This window comes from Triticum dicoccoides, chromosome 5A, assembly GCF_002162155.2.
Source record: "Triticum dicoccoides isolate Atlit2015 ecotype Zavitan chromosome 5A, WEW_v2.0, whole genome shotgun sequence".
NCBI classification, from domain to species: Eukaryota; Viridiplantae; Streptophyta; class Magnoliopsida; order Poales; family Poaceae; genus Triticum; species Triticum dicoccoides.
The window spans coordinates 277,164,623-277,176,991 of NC_041388.1; positions in this window are offsets into that span (position 1 = coordinate 277,164,623).

The window sequence follows — 12,369 nt, forward strand, 5'->3', positions numbered from 1 at the left end:
AGGCCGAAGTGGGGCCGGACACGGAGGAAAGCCTCATAGACGATGATGAATGCCGAAATGTTGAGGATGAAGTTCGGCGCCAGATGATGAAAGTCCAGCCCGTAGTAGAACATGAGACCACGGACGAATGGATGAAGGGGAAACCCCAGTCCACGGAGGAAGTGGTGGAGGAAAACTACCCTCTCATGAGGTTCTAGGGTAGGAATGATCTGCCCCGCAGCGGGTAGCCGATGCGCGATATTCGCGGCTAAGTATCCGGTGCCGCGCAACTCTTTGATGTGCCCCTCTGTAACGGAGGAAGCCATCCATTTGCCCCCCACTCCGGACATGTTTGGAGAAGGTTGAGGGGAAGGATGTGGACTTGGGCATTGGAGCTCGAGTGCGCAAGAACGGATAGGCAAGGAGGAAGAAGGCGTGGGTAGAAAAAGGTTAAACCTTATCCCTTTATAAGGGCGGCCAAAGCCATGCGCCCCCACTAGCCCGGTAAAACTCGCTTATTCCCCAAGCGCCGTAATCGATGGCGCGGTTGGGTTACCCACGCCCATATTGATGAGAATCCCGTAATAAGGGGGACACGATCTCTGCTTTGACAAGACGTGTCAGGAAACTGCCTCACGTTATGTGCGGAGTTAGTTAAAGGAAACGGTTCGAATAATCACCGGGCCATGACATAACGTCATGTTGCCGAAATGTGTCAGTAGATTAGATTTGTGGAAATATTATTCTCTCTACGGTGGTATGTGGAACTTATTTTGCAGGGTCGGACACTATCCTTGTATTCAAATTCTTCCGGGGTGTATTCGAAGGAGGAACCCACCTTGCAATGCCGAAGACAATACTGCGCGCCGGACTCGACGTCATTGAAGCCTGGTTCAGGGGCTACTGAGGGAGTCCTGGATTAGGGGGTCTCCGGACAGCCAGACTATATCCTTTCGCCGGACTGTTGGACTATGAAGATACAAGATTGAAGACTTCGTCTCGTGTCCGGATGGGACTCTACTTGGCGTGGAAGGCAAGCTAGGCAGTACAGATATGGATATCCCTCCTTTGTAACCGACCTTGTGTAACCCTAACCCTCTCCGGTGTCTATATATACCGGAGGGTTTTAGTCCGCAGGACAAGATAGAATCATACCATAGGCTAGCTTCTAGGGTTTATCCTCTCCGATCTCGTGGTAGATCAACTCTTGTAATACTCATATCATCAAGAATAAATCAAGCAGGACGTAGGGTTTTACCTCCATCAAGAGGGCCCGAACCTGGGTAAAACATCGTGTCCCCTGCCTCCTGTTACCATCCGCCTTAGATGCACAGTTCGGGACCCCTACCCGAGATCCGCCAGTTTTGACACCGACAGTCAGGTTGCCGCTTGCTGTCGTCAGCGGTGAAGGCAGGCGCACTGTAGCCACGCCGGGCCTAGTCAGCTGGTAGGTGAGGGGCATTGTTGCCACGTTCCTGCTGACCAGAGGCATGGGCGAGGCACTGTTGCCTCAGTCATCATTGATTAAAGTCTCGTCCCATCATATGGCCTGGATGGTACGGGAGTTGACCCGTGGCTGGATTGCGTAGCACGCCACAGGTGGTGCTGGCTTATCGAGGAGGCTTCGGCCATGCCGGGGTCGACTGCCTTGCGCTAGTTGTTGGGGCCGAGTCGACGTGTCTTACCGGGTCGGCTAGTCTGGCCGGCTTGCGGTGCTTGGCCGGGTCGAGCGACCCGGCCAAGCGCGTGCCGGTATTGAGGGGCGGTGTCAGCCCGTTGTTTTTTGAAGAGGATCCGGGTTCCGTTGCCTGCCCGGGGTCCATCCCCCTGATAGTAGTCCCCGAAGCTGTGAAGGTCCGCCGTCTTCGGATGAGTGGGCCTTCGCAGTTTCCCCCTTAAGCAAGGTGAATTCTGCGAACGCCGGGTCCGACAACACCCACTTTGTGCCGGTTTTCTCAGAAACCGGATCGTGGCATCCTGGCCATGGCGGGGGACCAAGAAGTTCGCCGAATCTTGGGGCAATCCCTCAGGCTTCGCGTGGGCGCCACGTGGTGCCCGGAAGTCGGAGGGGCCTGACAGGCCACGCACGTGACGGGACCGGGCGGCGGGCTGCGCGTGCCCTTGGCCCAAGCGCGCGGATTTATTGCGGCATTCGGGGGCCGGTTGCTCTTCCCCAGACAGTTACTGCGCGTGTACGTGCGCACTTATTGCGGGGTAGTGGAACGGGCGCGTGCAGACGATCCCACTTCCCCACTTCCCCACGTTCAAACCGAGGGTTATAAATTGGGGGCAGGGGGCGGCGGACATTATTCTCGCTCGTGCCCTCCTGTCCCTTTGCTCTCGCTTCGCTCTTTGCAACTGACGCACTGCGGCGCCCGCTGCTCTGAGCAAAACTCCTTCTCTCCATCTTCCTTCTTCTTCCTTCGATCATGTCGCTGCCATCGGGCTCCTGGATGGGTTCGAATGTCACCTCTGAGGACATCACCCAACTCCGGGCGACGCGGCGCCTGCCACGGGAGACGGACATCGGCATTCGCCTGCCATGCGGTGAGCAAAGGCCTCAGCCCGAGGGGCAGGAGCGCGTGATCTTCCTCATGCACTTCGAGCACGGGTTCGGGCTGCGGGCGAGCACCTTCTTCCGCGCGTTCATGGAGTTCTTCGGGCTCCAGCCGCATCATCTTGGCGCCGGCGCCATCGTCCAGCTCTCCGGCTTCGTCACCCTTTGCGAGGGGTACCTGGGGGTCGAGCCTACAATCGACCTCTGGGCGTGCTTCTTCTCCTTGAAGCAGCAGGGCCCATCGGCCGGGGAGTTTGCCGATTGCAGCGCCGCCGTCATCTCGAAGTGGTCGGGGGCGGATTTCCCCAAGATCCCGCTAGAGGATTCTGCCAAGAAGTGGCAGAACTCCTTCTTCTATGTCCGCAACCTCGGTGCGGATCGCATCAATCTTCTAGCCTTCGTCATCGCGCCGCCGCGGGCGAAGACGAACTGGGGCTACTCGCCCAGACACCCGTCGCAGGAGATCGTCAATCTCTGCGAGCGGGTGACGGTGATGAGGACGCAAGAGGGGCTCACCAGCACCGACCTCCTCGCCACGTTCGTCAGGTGCTGGGTCCTTCCGCTTCAGGGGCACTCCTGCCTCATCGGTGAAATGGTCGGCCTTCAAGACCCCAACCGCCTGGGGTCGACGCGGCTGTCCGCGGAGCAGATCGCGCGCGACATGAATGGCATCTCCAAGGCCAACCTTGGGGAGGACTGGCGGTTCGGCAAGGCGCCGTACAGCCAGTCAAACCCGGCACCGCAGGTGAGTGTCTGGCCTTCTTACTTTGTTGCCGTGCACCTTTTCATCCGTCCAGCCGCGACGCGGGGGTACTTCTGAATACGATTCACCATCCTTACGCTCGGGCCCCATCGCAGCTGACGCCGGTGGCGCCAGAGGAGCCCACAGCTCATGGCGGGGAGGAGGAGGCCGAGTCCGACGCTGGCGCTGGGCGTCGCACATGTAAGTCTCATGTTTTTCTTCATATGTCTTAAATTGCTGACCGTGGCACGGAACGGTCGATGCTGACGCCATTTGTTGGTGTAGTGGCGTTGGGTAGGGGAGGCGGTGACGCGGGCGGAGCCGGGTCCTCGCATGGGACGGCGCCGAGCCACCCGCATGGGAAAGACAGCGTCGCGCGGCGACCCCATGCCCCGAAGCGCATGGCGGACCCGGCCGGGGCCGGGAGGCCAGCCAAGAGGAAGCGCGGCGGCGGGGGCGAGAGGCCAACCCCGGTCCCGGTCTTGGCGGGGTAAGCTTCATCTCTTGTTGGCCCTCCGATTTTTTCCTTGAGCTAGTCTTGTTTCTTTTCTGCTTATTTCGTTTTCTTCTTCAGGTCGCCAATCATGCTGGCGAGGGCGGCGGCGGAAGCCGCGGCAGCCGAAGGGGTCGAGTTCCGCAAGAGCTGGTCCAACCTCGCCGACCAGGCCGAGGTGGAGGGACAGGCTGACTCGGACCTCGATCTGGATCCAAACGACGCTGAAGTCGTGGCCTGGTGGGACAGGAACCGGGCCGAGGCGGAGTTGGAGGCGGCATCGGCCCGGGCTTGGATTGGCGCGGCGGCGGCATGGAGCCGGCCTGGCGCGAGATGCCGGAGGGCACGGTGGTGGCGGCGACGGTCTTTGAGCCATCGTTTGGCGAGGGAGCGCGGCCATGGAGACCGGGCTGCGGTGGCGATCCCCGACCGGGCGGTCGTGGAGGTGGCGGATGACACCCCGCCGCGGGCCGACATGGTCGGGCGAGCGGGTACTGATGGTGGTGGAGGCGGCGCCGTTTTGGAAGAGATGCTGCGGGCGGCGGTGTCGGAGGTGCCGCCGGTTTTGGAGGAGGCACCGCAGGCGGCGGTGCCGGAGGCCACCCCGGCAGCTGGGTCGGAGAGACGATGCAGGGCGTCCCGGCGTCCGGGTCGTTGTCGGCGCCGGGAGGGGCGTTGAAGGAGGTGCTGGCCGCGTCGCGAGCGACCAGCGGGGAGTACGCCTTGGTGCCCCGGCAGGGAGGGCGCCGAGCTGCCATGCCGCAGCCGGTGCGGAGCGGGAGCGCCATTGTCTTCGGGCCTCAGACCTAGGAGGAGGCGGCGCTGGACGCCGTCAGTCGCCGCCTGCGAGGCAGGATAGAACGGCTCGAGGCCTTCGCCCAGTCCGAGGTGGAGCGGACGCGCGACCTGGAGCGCGCTGTTCTGGTAAGTCTTCTTGTAATTTTCTTCTTTGTGGGGGCGCGCCAGCGCACCCACTGGGTGTAGCCCCAGAGGTTCGGGTCAACTACGTAGTAGTTGGGTCGAATCTTTAGAGTGTTGGCCTTGTTCTGACTTCTGCTTTCTTCAGCATCTCGACGCTTTCCGGGTCGCCGCCTACAATCGTCTCCTGGGCAAGCACCGGGAGCTCAAGGAGCAGCTTGCCGCCAAGGAGGAGGAGCTCCGCGTCTCCGCAGGTATTCTTGTGCTCTTTGCTAGTGGGGGCGCGCTAGCGCACCCACTGGTGTAGCCCCGAGATTCGGGCCAACTTTGTAACAGTTGGGCCAAATCTTAAGTCTTGCTTTTTTCTTCTGCTGAGTCCTTTTTCGCAGCCGAGGTGCTGTCCTAGCAGACTTGTCTGCTCCAGGCCGGTCATTACTACGACCGACTCGTTGCCGACACTGGCCGGCTTGGCGTCGAGGCGGCGCAGGCGAGGGCGGAGGCGACCTCGGCTCGGCGGTCTCTTGACGAGGCCAACCGGCTGCATGAGCAGCTGGCGGGTCACAAGAGCCGCCTTGAGGCCGAGGTGGAGCACCTTAAGGCGGAAGCCGCCAAGGTGGCAGAGGCGTAGCAGGCCCTGGTGGAGGCGGACCAACAACGCGGCCAGCTGGCCGACGACAAGGGCCGGCTCCAGGCCGAGGTGGATCTCCTGTGGGAGGAGGTCACCACGGCTAAGGGGGCCCGTCAGGACGAGGCCCGTCGCCGCGAGGCGGCTGAGAAGGCGGCCGAAGACAAGGACGCCGAGCTGAAGGCGGCCCTTGCCAAGGCGGTCGATCTGGAGAAGGCGCTCAAGGAGCGCGATCGTGCCATCGAACGGGAGCGGCATGGTACGTTCCTTGAAGCGCAGCACCTGGAAGAGTCCTTCCCCAGTAAGTGCTTTTTCTTGTGATTTGCCGGGTCGGGATCCGGCCTTTCTTCCTTGTTGTTCTTCTTCTAACTCGCTTCTTCCTTTGTGGCAGGGGCCTTCCCGGAGACGCAGCGGCTAGCGGAGGAAACCGTCCTCCATCAGCGCGACCCGACCGACGTCGTTGGGTCCGGGACGGACCGCGGGTGGCCTGGACCTTCCCGGAGAACATCGCCACCGCTAAGGCCCGCCTGCAGGTCCTGGGAACGCAGTTGGGGCGGCTGTCCCAGGACGGCACCGCAATGACGGCGGCCCTATGGCTGGACTCCATCCAACCGAGCAGCTTCTCGCGCCTGGCGCGTTGGTTGGAGATGGGTCCGAACCGGCTTGGCGAGTGGCGTGTCTCCACCACTCGTGCCGGTGCTGAGATGGCGCTCCGGTTCGCGCTGTCCTGGTATCCAGACCTGCAGCTGGACGCATTGATGGGCCAGCGGGCTGGTTCAGAGCAGCACTTGCAGGAGCAAGCCGGCCGGATCGCCTCCCGGGCTAGCTACATCGCCGAGTTCGCCTTCCACGACGAGTTCCATCCGGAGCGGACGGAAGACGGCAGGGCCATGGACAGCGACGACTACGGCTTGCTCCTCCACGATCTGGAGGGGATCTCGGAGGAGATGGGCGTCTACCGCGATGTGGGTGCTGAGGAGGACACCGGCGCCTTGCTGGACCCCAAAGCCACCAGGGGAGAACCGTTGATGTCGCGACGCGGCGCTAGAGATGCCTGAGACACTTTGTGTAAAATTTGTTAAATAGCAGGTCCACCCACCCACTGGGGGTTTTAGGGTGTAATGAACTCGGGCTGTGGGCCTTTTCTTAAATACTTGTGTAGATGTTGTGGGCGCTTTTGATTTTTGCCTTCCATTTTTTGGACCGATTTCATGCGCCTTTCCTTTCTCAAACCTCCCCCCCCCCGTGAGTCTGACGGCCGAGCCTCCGGTCCGTGACAAGGAGTTCGGTTCTTTGAGAGGAGCGCGCGGGACTTGGGTCCCTTGAAACGTTGAGCGCGAGCGAAACACTCACTGGGCTAGCTGGCGGCAATCCGGCGAAGCCGGTTGGCGAGCAGCCGGTCGTGCAGCTGTTCATTTGATGAATGGTTAGCCGGGTTGATCGACCCGACAGCCTTTGACTTAGTGTATGAAGCATAAAGGAGCTTTGGCCCGTTGTGCTTGCCAGCCAACAGCCAAAGCTGGATCTGTGGCTTTAGGGCGAAGTGGGGGACCGCGACATCCTAACTTTATCAGGAATCACCAAGTAAGGCGGCGGGGTGGCGACCAAGCCGGCCAGCCCCCGAGCCCCCGGGTTGAGCGAGTCGGACCGGTGGCCGGGTTCAGTGGTATAGTGATGCAAGAAAATAGGACACAATAAATTGGTCGACAAAAGGCAGCCCCCGAGTCTCGCTCGAGGACCCCGTAGTTTCATGCATTTACAAAAGGCGACGATACATACGCTCATGCGGCTAACTGTAAACCGGGCGGAGGAGTTCCGCATTCCACGGCCGGGTCGTTTCTTCACCGGCGGTGTCCTTCTTGCGCTTCCTTGACTTTCGTGCGTCAATGAGGTAGTAGGCGTTGCGGTCGCGCAAGGCCCTGCTCACGATGAATGGGCCCTCCCATGGAGGGGACAGCTCGTGCTGGCCTGCCTGCTCTTGGACGAGTCGAAGGACGAGGTCGCCCTCATGGAACGCGAGGGGCTTGATCTTCTTGCTGTGGTAGTGCCTCAGGCCTTGCTGGTAGATGGGTGAGCGACTAAGCGCCAGGAGGCATGCTTCTTCGAGCAGGTCGATGCCATCTTCGCGGGCTTCTCTGGCTTCGGCTTCGGTGTACATCGCGACGCGCGGCGAGTCGAACTCGACGTCGGTCGGGATGACGGCTTTGGCTCCGTAGACGAGGAAGAACAGGGTGAACCTGATCGACCGATTCGGCATGGTGCGTAGACTCCAGAGAACGGCTGGCAACTCGTCAAGCTAGCTGTCGGGTGAGCGGATGAGTGGCTCGATGAGTCGCGGCTTGAGGCCGGACAGGATGAGTCCATTGGCCCGCTCGACTTGCCCGTTGGACTGCGGATGCGCAACGGAGGCCAGGTCGAGGCGGATTCCGGAGACGGAGCAGTATTGTTCGAGCGCGCCCTTGGCGAACTTGGTGCCGTTGTCGGTGATGATGCTGTTCGGCATGCCATAGCGCACCACTATGTCCTTGATGAACCGGACGACTGTTGGCCCATCTAGTTTCTTGATTGGTTTTGCCTCGATCCACTTGGTGAATTTGTCCACCGCCACCAGCAAGTGCGTCATGCCGCCTTGAGCGGTTTTGAAGGGTCCCACCATGTCGAGTCCCTAGACCGTGAAGGGCCAGGCGATCGGTATGGTGCGGAGTGCTGACGCCGACTGGTGGCTGCGTTTGCTGAAGCGCTGGCATCCCCCGCACTTGGGGACGAGCGACTCGGCATCTTGGAGGGCTGGGGGCCAGTAGAAACCGTGGCGGAAACCCTTGGCGACCAGGGATCGTGATGCGGCGTGGTGTCCGCACTCGCCCTGATGTATGTCGAGGAGGATGTTGATGCCCCGTTCCTGCTCGACACAGCGCTAGAACACGCCGGTGGAGCTGAGCTTGACGAGCTCGCTGTTAATGATGTTGTAGGCGGACGCCCGACGCTGCACTTGCCGATATTCGATCTCGTCCATGGGGAGAACCTAGTTCTCCAAAAAATTCTGATATTGGGAGGGCCCAAGATGGAGCCGTAACCACGGCGAAGACGACCACCAGGGTGGGTTCCGAGTCGGCAGCCCTCGAGCCGGGTTGAGCAGCCCCCGGGTCGGGGATGGCGACGGTCGGGTCTGGGACGATGGTGGCCGGGCCGGGTTCAGCAATCCCCGGGCTGGGTTCAGCAGTCCCCAGGCCGGGTTGAGGTGCAGCCGGGTCGTCTGGAATGTGGATGGACTGGGAGTCCGGTGATGGCTTGATGGACGGCTTGCGCAGGTGCTTGAGGGAGACGCCGGACGGGATGGCATGTCGTGACGAGGCGATCTTGGCGAGCGTGTCGACTGGTTCATTCTCTGCGCGCGGGACATGGAGGAACTCACAGCCCTCAAAGGATCCGAACAGCTTTTGGACGAGGAAGAGGTAGCTTGCCATGTTGGAGTCGCGGGCGTCCCATTCGTCGGAGCACTGCTGCACCACCAGGTCCGAATCACCATAGCACAGGGTGCGCCGGATGCCGAGTTCCTTGGCAAGCCAGAGGCCGTACACAAGAGCTTCGTACTCGGCGATGTTGTTGGAGGCAGTGAAGTGGATCTGGAGCGCGTAGCTGAGCCGGTCGCCCTTTGGGGACGACAGTACGATGCCGGCCCCCAAGCCGAGTCGCATCTTGGACCCGTCGAAGTGCATGCGCCAATGCGTCGAGTCAGGAGGCAGCGGCAAGTACTGGGTCTCGGTCCAGTCGACGAGGAAGTCGGCCAGGGCTTGAGACTTGATCGTGGTGCGGGGCTCGTAGAGGATGGTGTGGCCGGCTAGCTGGATCGCCCACTTGGCAACCCGGCCAGAGGCATCCCGGCACCTGATGATTTCTCCGATAGGCGCGGTGCTGACCACGGTGACAACATGCTCTTGGAAATACTGCTTCAGCTTCTTAGCGGTGAGGTACACGCCGTAACACATCTTCTGGTAGTGCGGGTAGTTCTGCTTGGAGTTGGAGAGCACCTCACTTAGGTAGTAGACTGGGCGCTGGACGGCTTGGATCTTGCCCTTCTCTGGTCGCTCAAGCACCAACACCGTGCTGACCGCCCGCGAGGTCGCGGCTATGTAGAGCCGCAGAGGCTCCTTGTCAGTCGGCGCGGCCAGGACTGGTGCGGTGGAGAGCATGCACTTGAGGTCTTGGAAGGCCTCGTCTGCCTTGCCGTTCCATTCGAACGGGTTCGTCTTCTTCATCAGCTGGTACAGGGGTAGCGCCCTCTCGCCCAGCCGGCTTAGAAACTGGCTGACCAAGGCCAAGCATCCGGTGAACTTCTGGACATCGCGCAGCCGAGCTGGCTTACACATGCGCTCGATGGCCTTGATCTTCTCCGGGTTCGCCTCAATGTCGTGTTCCGAGACGAGGAAGCCGAGTAGCTTTCCGGCCAGGATGCCGAAGACGCATTTTTCCGGGTTAAGCTTGACCTTGTATTCGCGGAGGTTGGCAAACGTTTCCTTCAAATCGTCGAGGAGCGTGAGGTGCTGCTTGGTTTTCACCATGATGTCGTCCACGTATACGTGGATATTGCGGCCGAGTTGCGGCAGCAGGCATTTCTGCATGCAGCGCTGGAAGGTGGCACCGACGTTCTTCAAGTCAAACAACATGGTGACGTAGCAATACGCCCCAAAGGGCGTACTGAAGGACGTCTTCAGGGCGTCAGCCGGGTCCTGCTTGATCTGGTGGTAGCCGGAGTAAGCGTCCAGGAAGGACAGGAACTCACACCCGGCGGTCGAATCGATGACTTGGTCGATCCGCGGGAGGGCGAACGGATCCTTGGGGCAGGCCTTGTTGAGGCTGGTGTAGTCAATACACATGCGCCAGGTCTTGTTCTTCTTCAGGACGAGGACTGGATTGGCCAGCCACTCGGGGTGAAACACTTCCATTATGAAGTCGGCCGCCAAAAGCTTGGCAACCTCTTCACCAATGGTTCTTCTCTTCTCTTCGGAAAATCGTCGTAGGGGTTGACGGACAGGCTTGGCATCCTTGCGGACGTGAAGTTTGTGCTCGGCGTACTTCCTCGGGATACCCGGCATGTCCTTGGGGGTCCATGCAAAGATATCCCGATTCTCACGGAGCAAGTCGACGAGCTCGCCTTCCTATTTGCTGTCGAGGCGGGCGCCTATGACAACATACTTGCTGCAGCTGGGTACTCCTGGGTTGAGCTTCACTTTCTTGGTCTCCTTGGAGGGCTTGAAGGCGGCCTCATCGGCCGGGTCCGGGGTCGGCCTCGTCGGCCGGGTCCGGGGTCGGGATCGACGCGGCGGAGGCCTCGCCTGCCAGGGCGACGATCCGGTCGAGCTGGCGCCGCTCCTCGGCAATGACCAGCGACTCGGCCAACTTGGCGCCGTCTCGGGCGCACTCCAGGGACTTGCAGTAATCGCCGGTGACGGTGATGAGGCCCTTGGGACCCGGCATCTTCATCTTCAGGTACGCGTAGTGGGGAACCGCCATGAACTTGGCGAGCGCGGGCCGGCCTAGCAACGCGTGATACGCGCTGGACAGGTCCACCACCTCGAACTAGATCGGTTCACGCCGGAAGTGGCCGCTGTCACCGAACAAGACATCTAGCCAGACCCGGCCAATGGGGGAGCAGGAGAGGCCGGGCACGATGCTATGGTAGATCGTTCGGGTCGGCTCCAGGTCCTCGGCCTTGAGGCCGAGCTTGGTCATCATGTCGCGGTAGAGGATGTTGATGTTGCTGCCGCCGTCGATGAAGACTCGGGAGAACTTGCATGTGCGCCCCGCGATGATGGTGTGGTTGAGGACAAGGGTGTAACCACCCGGACTCGACATGACTGCCGGGTGATCCTCCCGGGTCCAGGTGATCGGGCGATCCAACCAATGCATGAACTCCGGCTTGGCCGGGATGACGGTGTTCGCCTCCTGCTGAAGGAGGTGCTCGCTGCGCTTGTCGTTGCCGAGGCTGGTGAAGACGACGTAGGCCGCGTTTTGGTCCAGGTAGGCATCGTCGCGCACCGCGCCGCCAGCTAGAGGCGGAGGCGGCTGTCCCGTGCCTGGAGCCGGAGCCAGAGGGGGCGGGACGTCGCCCCTCATGATGCGCTTGGTGATGGCGCACTACCGAAGCGTGTGCATGGAGGGTTTTGCGCCGCTGTGGTTCTTGCAGGGGGTCGAGCATCTGCTCGAAGCTCACGGCGGGTTGCCATGCCGTCTTGCCGGTTTGCCGGCGCTTCGTCGCCGGGTCCACCGCGGGCTCGACGGCCGCGACGAGCTGGTTGTCATGACGTGAAGCCGGCTGGTCGGCCTTGCGCTTGTTGTTCTGGTGATGCTACTGCCGGCTACTTTCGCCGGCAGGCTTCAGAGGGGGAACCGGCTTCGTCTTGCTGGCTTCATCCAGCGCCACCTGGATCTTCATGGCGGAGTCGGCGGTGGCGTAATTGTCCGCCGTCACCATGAGCGCGGCCATGGTGGCCGGCTCGGAGCGTAAGAGCTTGTGCTTGAGGAGGGTGCCATCTCGGCACCCGCTGACGAAGTACTGGATCACCTGGACTTCATGGACGCCCTCGTAGCTGTTTCGGAGCTCGGTCCAGTGTGCGAGGTACTCGTGACCGGTCTCCGTAGGCCCTTGCACGCACATGGCGAGCTGGCTAGGGCGGCCGGGCCACTTGTAGGTCCCGATGAAGTTGCAGACGAAGGCTTCCTCGAAGTCCACCCACGTGTTGATTCTGCCCATCGGCAGGATGTTCAACCACGTACGGGCCGACCCTTGGAGCATGAGCGGTGCGTAGCGCACGGCGAGACGACGATTGGCACCGGTGATGCCAATGGCCGTGGTGTAGTCGGTGAGCCAGTCTTCTGGCTTCACCGTCCCGTTGTACTTGGGGGTGTCGCGGGGGAGAATGAATCCTTTGGGGAAGGGCTCCTCCTGGATGCGTGGGCCAAAGCACGCCGGCCAGATAGCGTCGCTCTCCTCCACCTCCAGGTAGCGAGCGAGCCGATTGAGGCGTTGGCGAGCGTCGGCATCATCGATGGCGCGC